This window comes from Pseudophryne corroboree, unplaced genomic scaffold (genome assembly GCF_028390025.1).
Source record: "Pseudophryne corroboree isolate aPseCor3 unplaced genomic scaffold, aPseCor3.hap2 scaffold_367, whole genome shotgun sequence".
Lineage (NCBI taxonomy): Eukaryota > Metazoa > Chordata > Amphibia > Anura > Myobatrachidae > Pseudophryne > Pseudophryne corroboree.
The window spans coordinates 551,974-561,217 of NW_026970019.1; the positions used below are offsets into that span (position 1 = coordinate 551,974).

The window sequence follows — 9,244 nt, forward strand, 5'->3', positions numbered from 1 at the left end:
TTTCTTCGTTGGTTGATGGAAGAAACATCTTACAAAAACTCTCCAGATTATTGACTTTTTAAAGTTTTTCTAGGAAACGTTTTAGATGAATGCTTATTAGCCTTTGTCAGTATGTACTTTTGCAAAGTGTCTCTGTGGCGCAATCAGTTAGTGTGCACGGCTATTAACCAAAAGGTTGGTGGTTCAATCCCACCCAGGGACGTAATTGACCTTGTTATCAGATTTTGGTGATCTTTAAGTAGACAAGTCAAAATTTCAAATCCCCCTGTTCTGGTGTAGGGTACCTGGCCTTCTCTGATGTAATCAGAGTTAGATTTGATTCAGTGATTTTATAAAAACAGCTAGGAAGCACAATTTAGCAGTGGGTTGCAGAGAAAAAGAAATATGCTGGCAAAAAAAATCCAATTGAGTGATTAAACAGCTCTTAATTTTCTGGCTTTATTTTTATGCTAACAAATTTGTTCTCTGAAAAGTGTCCACAAAGCCAAGTATCTGATTAACACCTTTGTAAGGATGGTTTTTAACCTATTACTAAATTAAACTTGCTTCATTGGAAAGGCAGCAAGATGCATCCTCATTTCAATGTCTACTGAAATAATACAGGTTGACACCAGGAAACATTAACGCCACTGCATCCTTGCTGCTTTCTCATGTGGAAGTCTGTTTAATGTGAAAACAAGGTGATATCTAATTAGCACACAGGTAAGGAATTAAGAAAATCTTTATTTAAGGGTGAAAATGTTTCTCACAAAATCGTTGCCCCAATGCATCATTGAAATTCAAGCTGGAAAGATGATTTTAATATATCACTTGTACATTTTGTATTGCTCTTCTGGTGACAATGTAGTTTGTTTTTGTCAATTACCCTTTTAATAATAGGGTAAAGAAAATTAAGTGGATTTTTTAAAGAAAACTATACTGTCAATATACTATTAAAACAAATTATAATGGTAAAAGTTATTGTACTTTAAGTAAAAATAAAAGAACAAAAATATCAATCCCAGTTTTGATTACTTAAATTAACAAAAAAAAAATGTATATAGCAAAGGATAGTTTCAATCTGCCTACCTCTGGGTTATGGGCCCAGCATGCTTCCATTGCAGTACTTTGCTGCACATGTAAGTGCAAGAGATCCTGAAGCACTCAGTCATCATGGGAAAGTACCAATGTGTTTCTTCGTTGGTTGATGGAAGAAACATCTTACAAAAACTCTCCAGATTATTGACTTTTTAAAGTTTTTCTAGGAAACGTTCTAGATGTATGCTTATTAGCCTTTGTCAGTATGGACTTTTTGCAAAGTGTCTCTGTGGCGCAATCGGTTAGTGAGTCCGGCTACTAACCAAAAGGTTGGTGGTTCAATCCCACCCAGGGACGTAATTGACCTTGTTATCAGATTTTGGTGATCTTTAAGTAGACAAGTCAAAATTTCAAACCCCCTCTTATGGTGTAGGGTACCTGGCCTTCTCTGATGTAATCAGAGTTAGATTTGATTCATTGATTTTATAAAAACAGCTAGGAAGCACAATTTAGCAGTCGGTTGCAGAGAAAAAGAAATATGCTGGCAAAAAAAATCAAATTGAGTGATTAAACAGCTCTTCATTTTCTGGCTTTATTTTTATGCTAACAAATTTGTTCTCTGAAAAGTGTCCACAAAGCCAAGTCTCTGATTAACACCTTTGTAGGGATGGTTTTTCACCTATTGCTAAATTAAACTTGCTTCATTGGAAAGGCAGCAAGATGCATCCTCATTTCAATGTCTACTGAAATAATACAGGTTGACACCAGGAAACATTAACGCCACTGCATCCTTGCTGCTTTCTCATGTAGAAGTCTGTTTAATGTGAAAACAAGGTGATATCTAATTAGCACACAGGTAAGGAATTAAGAAAATCTTTATTTAAGGGTGAAGATGTTTCTCACAAAATCGTTGCCCCAATGCATCATTGAAATTCAAGCTGGAAAGATGATTTTAATATATCACTTGTACATTTTGTATTGCTCTTCTGGTGACAATGTAGTTTGTTTTTGTCAATTACCCTTTTAATAATAGGGTAAAGAAAATTAAGTGGATTTTTTAAAGAAAACTATACTGTCAATTTACTATTAAAACAAATTAAAATGGTAAAAGTTATTGTACTTTAAGTAAAAATAAAAGAGCAAAAATATCAATCCCAGTTTTGATTACTTAAATTAACAAAAAAAAATGCATATAGCAAAGGATAGTTTCAATCTGCCTACCTCTGGGTTATGGGCCCAGCATGCTTCCATTGCAGTACTCTGCTGCACATGTAAGTGCAAGAGATCCTGAAGCACTCAGTCATCATGGGAAAGTACCAATGTGTTTCTTCATTTGTTGATGGAAGAAACATCTTACAAAAACTCTCCAGATTATTGACTTTTTAAAGTTTTTCTAGGAAACGTTCTAGATGTATGCTTATTAGCCTTTGTCAGTATGTACTTTTTGTGAAGTGTCTCTGTGGCGCAATCGGTTAGTGTATCCGGCTACTAGCTAAAAGGTTGGTGGTTCAATCCCACCCAGGGACGTAATTGACCTTGTTATCAGATTTTGGTGATCTTTAAGTAGACAAGTCAAAATTTCAAACCCCTTGTTATGGTGTAGGGTACCTGGCCTTTTCTGATGTAATCAGAGTTAGATTTGATTCAGTGATTTAATAAAAACAGCTAGGAAGCACAATTTAGCAGTGGGTTGCAGAGAAAAAGAAATATGCTGGCAAAAAAAATCCAATTGAGTGATTAAACAGCTCTTCATTTTCTGGCTTTATTTTTATGCTAACAAATTTGTTCTCTGAAAAGTGTCCACAAAGCCAAGTCTCTGATTAACACCTTTGTAGGGATGGTTTTTCACCTATTACTAAATTAAACTTGCTCCATTGGAAAGGCAGCAAGATGCATCCTCATTTCAATGTCTACTGAAATAATACAGGTTGACACCAGGAAACATTAATGCCACTGTATCCTTGCTGCTTTCTCATGTGGAAGTCTGTTTAATGTGAAAACAAGGTGATATCTAATTAGCACACAGGTAAGGAATTAAGAAAATCTTTATTTAAGGGTGAAGATGTTTCTCACAAAATTGTTGCCCCAATGCATCATTGAAATTCAAGCTGGAAAGATGATTTTAATATATCACTTGTATATTTTGTATTGCTCTTCTGGTGACAATGTAGTTTGTTTTTGTCAATTACCATTTTAATAATAGGGTAAAGAAAATTAAGTGGATTTTTAAAAGAAAACAATACTGTCAATATACTATTAAAACAAATTAAAATGGCAAAAGTTATTGTACTTTAAGTAAAAATAAAAGAGCCAAAATATCAATCCCAGTTTTGGATTACTTTAATTAACAAAAAAAAAATGCATATAGCAGAGGATAGTTTCAATCTGCCTACCGCTGGGTTATGGGCCCAGCATGCTTCCATTGCTGTACTCTGCTGCACATGTAAGTGCAAGAGATCCTGAAGCACTCACTCATCATGGGAAAGTACCAATGTGTTTCTTCGTTGGTTGATGGAAGAAACATCTTACAAAAACTCTCCAGATTATTGACTTTTTAAAGTTTTTCTAGGAAACGTTTTAGATGAATGCTTATTAGCCTTTGTCAGTATGGACTTTTGCAAAGTGTCTCTGTGGCGCAATCAGTTAGTGTGCACGGCTATTAACCAAAAGGTTGGTGGTTCAATCCCACCCAGGGACGTAATTGACCTTGTTATCAGATTTTGGTGATCTTTAAGTAGACAAGTCAAAATTTCAAATCCCCCTGTTCTGGTGTAGGGTACCTGGCCTTCTCTGATGTAATCAGAGTTAGATTTGATTCAGTGATTTTATAAAATCAGTTAGGAAGCACAATTTAGCAGTGGGTTGCAGAGAAAAAGAAATATGCTGGCAAAAAAAATCCAATTGAGTGATTAAACAGCTCTTAATTTTCTGGCTTTATTTTTATGCTAACAAATTTGTTCTCTGAAAAGTGTCCACAAAGCCAAGTCTCTGATTAACACCTTTGTAAGGATGGTTTTTAACCTATTACTAAATTAAACTTGCTTCATTGGAAAGGCAGCAAGATGCATCCTCATTTCAATGTCTACTGAAATAATACAGGTTGACACCAGGAAACATTAACGCCACTGCATCCTTGCTGCTTTCTCATGTGGAAGTCTGTTTAATGTGAAAACAAGGTGATATCTAATTAGCACACAGGTAAGGAATTAAGAAAATCTTTATTTAAGGGTGAAAATGTTTCTCACAAAATCGTTGCCCCAATGCATCATTGAAATTCAAGCTGGAAATATGATTTTAATATATCACTTGTACATTTTGTATTGCTCTTCTGGTGACAATGTAGTTTGTTTTTGTCAATTACCATTTTAATAATAGGGTAAAGAAAATTAAGTGGATTTTTGAAAGAAAACAATACTGTCAATATACTATTAAAACAAATTAAAATGGTAAAAGTTATTGTACTGTAAGTAAAAATAAAAGAGCCAACATATCAATCCCAGTTTTGGAATACTTTAATTAACAAAAACAAATGCATATAGCAGAGGATAGTTTCAATCTGCCTACCTCTGGGTTATGTGCTCAGCATGCTTCCATTGCTGTACTCTGCTGCACATGTAAGTGCAAGAGATCCTGAAGCACTCACTCATCATGGGAAAGTACCAATGTGTTTCTTCGTTGGTTGATGGAAGAAACATCTTACAAAAACTCTCCAGATTATTGACTTTTTAAAGTTTTTCTAGGAAACGTTTTAGATGAATGCTTATTAGCCTTTGTCAGTATGTACTTTTGCAAAGTGTCTCTGTGGCGCAATCAGTTAGTGTGTATGGCTATTAACCAAAAGGTTGGTGGTTCAATCCCACCCAGGGACGTAATTGACCTTGTTATCAGATTTTGGTGATCTTTAAGTAGACAAGTCAAAATTTCAAACCCCCTCTTATGGTGTAGGGTACCTGGCCTTCTCTGATGTAATCAGAGTTAGATTTGATTCAGTGATTTTATAAAAACAGCTAGGAAGCACAATTTAGCAGTGGGTTGCAGAGAAAAAGAAATATGCTGGCAAAAAAATCCAATTGAGCGATTAAACAGCTCTTCATTTTCTGGCTTTATTTTTATGCTAACAAATTTGTTCTCTGAAAAGTGTCCACAAAGCCAAGTCTCTGATTAACACCTTTGTAAGGATGGTTTTTCACCTATTACTAAATTAAACTTGCTTCATTGGAAAGGCAGCAAGATGCATCCTCATTTCAATGTCTACTGAAATAATACAGGTTGACACCAGGAAACATTAACGCCACTGCATCCTTGCTGCTTTCTCATGTAAAAGTCTGTTTAATGTGAAAACAAGGTGATATCTAATTAGCACACAGGTAAGGAATTAAGAAAATCTTTATTTAAGGGTGAAGATGTTTCTCACAAAATCGTTGCCCCAATGCATCATTGAAATTCAAGCTGGAAAGATGATTTTAATATATCACTTGTACATTTTGTATTGCTCTTCTGGTGACAATGTAGTTTGTTTTTGTCAATTACCATTTTAATAATAGGGTAAAGAAAATTAAGTGGATTTTTAAAAGAAAACAATACTGTCAATATACTATTAAAACAAATTAAAATGGTAAAAGTTATTGTACTTTAAGTAAAAATAAAAGAGCCAAAATATCAATCCCAGTTTTGGATTACTTTAATTAACAAAAAAAAATGCATATAGCAGAGGATAGTTTCAATCTGCCTACCGCTGGGTTATGGGCCCAGCATGCTTCCATTGCTGTACTCTGCTGCACATGTAAGTGCAAGAGATCCTGAAGCACTCACTCATCATGGGAAAGTACCAATGTGTTTCTTCGTTGGTTGATGGAAGAAACATCTTACAAAAACTCTCCAGATTATTGACTTTTTAAAGATTTTCTAGGAAACGTTTTAGATGAATGCTTATTAGCCTTTGTCAGTATGGACTTTTGCAAAGTGTCTCTGTGGCGCAATCAGTTAGTGTGCACGGCTATTAACCAAAAGGTTGGTGGTTCAATCCCACCCAGGGACGTAATTGACCTTGTTGTCAGATTTTGGTGATCTTTAAGTAGACAAGTCAAAATTTCAAATCCCCCTGTTCTGGTGTAGGGTACCTGGCCTTCTCTGATGTAATTAGAGTTAGATTTGATTCAGTGATTTTATAAAAACAGCTAGGAAGCACAATTTAGCAGTGGGTTGCAGAGAAAAAGAAATATGCTGGCAAAAAAAATCCAATTGAGTGATTAAACAGCTCTTAATTTTCTGGCTTTATTTTTATGCTAACAAATTTGTTCTCTGAAAAGTGTCCACAAAGCAAAGTATCTGATTAACACCTTTGTAAGGATGGTTTTTAACCTATTACTAAATTAAACTTGCTTCATTGGAAAGGCAGCAAGATGCATCCTCATTTCAATGTCTACTGAAATAATACAGGTTGACACCAGGAAACATTAACGCCACTGCATCCTTGCTGCTTTCTCATGTGGAAGTCTGTTTAATGTAAAACAAGGTGATATCTAATTAGCACACAGGTAAGGAATTAAGAAAATCTTTATTTAAGGGTGAAGATGTTTCTCACAAAATCGTTGCCCCAATGCATCATTGAAATTCAAGCTGGAAAGATGATTTTAATATATCACTTGTACATTTTGTATTGCTCTTCTGCTGACAATGTAGTTTGTTTTTGTCAATTACCATTTTAATAATAGGGTAAAGAAAATTAAGTGGATTTTTAAAGGAAAACAATACTTTCAATATACTATTAAAACAAATTAAAATGGTAAAAGTTATTGTACTTTAATGAAAAATAAAAGAGCAAAAATATCAATCCCAGTTTTGGATTACTTTAATTAACAAAAAAAATGCATATAGCAGAGGATAGTTTTAATCTGCCTACCTCTGGGTTATGGGCCCAGCATGCTTCCATTGCAGTACTCTGCTGCACAAGTAAGTGCAAGAGATCCTGAAGCACTCACTCATCATGGGAAAGTACCAATGTGTTTCTTCGTTGGTGGATGGAAGAAACATCTTACAAAAACTCTCCAGATTATTGACTTTTTAAAGTTTTTCTAGGAAACATTTTAGATGAATGCTTATTAGTCTTTGTCAGTATGTACTTTTTGCAAAGTGTCTCTGTGGCACAATCGGTTAGTGTGTCCGGCTACTAACCAAAAGGTTGGTGGTTCAATCCCACCCAGGGACGTAATTGACCTTGTTATCAGATTTTGGTGATCTTTAAGTAGACAAGTCAAAATTTCAAATCCCCTCTTATGGTGTAGGGTACCTTGCCTTCTCTGATGTAATCAGAGTTAGATTTGATAAAGTGATTTTATAAAAACAGCTAGGAAGCACAATTTAGCAGTGGGTTGCAGAGAAAAAGAAATATGCTGGCAAAAAAATCCAATTGAGTGATTAAACAGCTCTTCATTTTCTGGCTTTATTTTTATGCTAACAAATTTGTTCTCTGAAAAGTGTCCACAAAGCCAAGTCTCTGATGAACACCTTTGTAAGGATGGTTTTTCACCTATTACTAAATTAAACTTGCTTCATTGGAAAGGCAGCAAGATGCATCCTCATTTCAATGTCTACTGAAATAATACAGGTTGACACCAGGAAACATTAACGCCAATGCATCCTTGCTGCTTTCTCATGTGGAAGTCTGTTTAATGTGAAAACAAGGTGATATCTAATTAGCACACAGGTAAGGAATTAAGAAAATCTTTATTTAAGGGTGAAGATGTTTCTCACAAAATCGTTGCCCCAATGCATCATTGAAATTCCAGCTGGAAAGATGATTTTAATATATCACTTGTACATTTTGTATTGCTCTTCTGGTGACAATGTAGTTTGTTTTTGTCAATTACCATTTTAATAATAGGGTAAAGAAAATTAAGTGGATTTTTGAAAGAAAACAATACTGTCAATATACTATTAAAAAAAATTAAAATGGTAAAAGTTATTGTACTTTAAGTAAAACATAAAATAGCTAACATATCAATCCCAGTTTTGGATTACTTTAATTAACAAAAAAAATGCATATAGCAGAGGATAGTTTCAATCTGCCTACCTCTGGGTAATGGGCCCAGCATGCTTCCATTGCAGTACTCTGCTGCACATGTAAGTGCAAGAGATCCTGAAGCACTCACTCATCATGGGAAAGTACCAATGTGTTTCTTCGTTGGTTGATTTAAGAAAATTCTTACAAAAACTCTCCAGATTATTGACTTTTTAAAGTTTTTCTATGAAACGTTCTAGATGAATGCTTATTAGCCTTTGTCAGTATGTACTTTTTGCAAATTGTCTCTGTGGCGCAATCGGTTAGTGTGTCTGGCTACTAACCAAAAGGTTGGTGGTTTAATCCCACCCAGGGACATAATTGACCTTGTGATCAGGTTTTGGTGATATTTAAGTAGACAAGTCAAAATTTCAAACCCCCTCTTATGGTGTAGGGTACCTGGCCTTTTCTGATGTAATCAGAGTTAGATTTGATTCAGTGATTTTATAAAAAACAGCGAGGAAGCACAATTTAGCAATGGGTTGCAGAGAAAAAAAATATGATGGCAGAAAAATCCAATTGAGTGATTAAACAGCTCTTCATTTTCTGCCTTTATTTTTATGCTAACAAATTTGTTCTCTAAAAAGTGTCCACAAAGCCAAGTCTCTGATTAACACCTTTGTAGGGATGGTTTTTCACCTATAACTAAATTAAACGTGCTTCATTGGAAAGGCAGCAAGATGCATCCTCATTTCAATGTCTACTGAAATAATACAGGTTGACACCAGGAAACATTAACGCCACTGCATCCTTGCTGCTTTCTCATGTAGAAGTCTGTTTAATGTGAAAACAAGGTGATATCTAATTAGCACACAGGTAAGGAATTAAGAAAATCTTTATTTAAGGGTGAAGATGTTTCTCACAAAATCGTTGCCCCAATGCATCATTGAAATTCAAGCTGGAAAGATGATTTTAATATATCACTTGTACATTTTGTATTGCTCTTCTGGTGACAATGTAGTTTGTTTTTGTCAATTACCCTTTTAATAATAGGGTAAAGAAAATTAAGTGGATTTTTTAAAGAAAACTATACTGTCAATATACTATTAAAACAAATTAAAATGGTAAAAGTTATTGTACTTTAAGTAAAAATAAAAGAGCAAAAATATCAATCCCAGTTTTGATTACTTAAATTAACAAAAAAAATGCATATAGCAAAGGATAGTT

At 34.5% G+C, this 9,244-nt stretch overlaps 2 non-coding genes across 2 annotated transcripts; both read left to right on the top strand.

The window, feature by feature from the left end:
• Positions 1-7,151: 7,151 nt before the first annotated feature.
• On the top strand, positions 7,152-7,225 carry TRNAS-ACU (transfer RNA serine (anticodon ACU)). Its single transcript has one exon. It is a non-coding gene; the product is annotated as a tRNA-Ser (tRNA).
• Positions 7,226-8,321: 1,096 nt separating this feature from the next.
• Positions 8,322-8,395, top strand: TRNAS-ACU (transfer RNA serine (anticodon ACU)). Its single transcript has one exon. It is a non-coding gene; the product is annotated as a tRNA-Ser (tRNA).
• Positions 8,396-9,244: the final 849 nt, after the last annotated feature.